This window comes from Condylura cristata, unplaced genomic scaffold, assembly GCF_000260355.1.
Source record: "Condylura cristata isolate star-nosed mole 26May11 unplaced genomic scaffold, ConCri1.0 scaffold00044, whole genome shotgun sequence".
Lineage (NCBI taxonomy): Eukaryota > Metazoa > Chordata > Mammalia > Eulipotyphla > Talpidae > Condylura > Condylura cristata.
This window is the reverse complement of record NW_004567145.1, coordinates 2,298,624-2,300,260: the sequence shown is the minus strand read 5'-3', so window position 1 is coordinate 2,300,260 and position 1,637 is coordinate 2,298,624.

Genomic DNA, 1,637 nt, shown 5'->3' with positions numbered 1-1,637 from the left:
CTCAGGTGGTGACTCACAATGAAACAAGGATGGCAATGACAGGTTTTCTTGTCTGTTTTTCTGACAACTCCATGTTTGTGGAAGATATCACTACGATTAAAATATGTTCAATCAGAAAATGAGTTTTCGACAACAGAATTCTCTATCTTTCATCGGTAGCAAATTCAATTTGATTAGTGTAGTAGGGTGTAATAGAAACAAACTTAAGAGAGACCCAAGCAAGGAAAAATACTTCCTCACCCAAGTTTGAAAGGAATTTGCCATCAGCCCTACTATTAATAGATGCAGTGAGAATTCCATTTTCATTGTTCGACTATCAGTTATTAAATCTAAAAAGGAGGGAAACGAGACTGCTGAAAAATTAGATTTGATAATGCAGATATTTTAGTAAGAATATTCATCCATTCTTTTATAGCTTGCTGAGTTTCTCAGTATAATAAAGGGAAGCCAAAGGAAACACAATGTTTGCTGTTCTCAGATGACATATTATTCTTTAAAGAGACAAAATGTGCTGTGAAACAAGAGAATGCTCTCACCGCCCAAGTATGAGCCCGTGCACATCTAGAACAGGCCACCACAGGGCTAGAGGAGCTGGGAAGTGGAGCCGGATGGGGCGTCTTTCCAGAGGATGTCCCTGGGAAAGGAGGCCACACACGTGGAATTCCCAGGAGTGTGAGGAGGAGGAGCTTCTAGGGGAGCTCTGGGTGAAAAGCAGTCATTGTCTCCAAGTATCAGCAGGGCTGAACATAGAAGAGAATTGAGTTGATAGGACAGAGGAAATGACCAGGGGACTAAGTCAGATAAATCTAAGGAATGATTGTGTGACTGATTTATGAATACCAGTTGCCTGCTTCACAAAATCTTAGCCAAATTGAAACTCATCACTCACATGCTCATAATGGACAAGACGCATTGACATGAGCATAGAAAGTCCAGGGTTCCTGGATATCATGGGACGGGAGGGCGGAGGGGGCGGGGGTTGCCCACAATGCCTAAAGTTGCAAAACCCCCACCCAAACATGCACACACCCTGCCCCTGTGGCTTGATTTTCAATACCTTTGTATCTTTAGTTCCTCTGTTTACCTAATGGTAAAATAGGATCTTAATCCCAACAAAACTCTTTGGGGATTGTTCTTAGGGGGAAGAGAGTCACTTTAACCAAATTTCCTATCTAGAAAGTGCCAGAAAAAGGAAACTCTAATCATATACTTCTTGACATCTGCTGTCCTTCCTTTAACACAGAAGTTGCCAAGGGTAACCCAAATCTAGCCTCCTGTCTGTTTTTGCAAAGGAAATGCGATTGACACAGACAGGGCTTCCAGTTCATAACTTGTTGATGACTGTGATGTTAATGTAGCAGCAGAGTTGAGCAACTGGAATGCAGACCAAACATCTGCAAATGCAAATCATAACTCTTTGGCCTTTCTCAGAAAAGGTTGCCAGCTCCTGCTCTGGAACATTGTAAAGGATGCTCTGGCCTCTCTTTCCTGGACTGAGCTCTGCGGCATAGGAGCCAGCGTAGGCTGGCATCTGCACTTGTTCCTTTTCTCAGGTGGGGGCCCATCCAGCACTGATGTCATGCCTGACTGTTATCTTGACTGATAGCTCTTCTCATGGGGCCTAAGATGCCTTACAA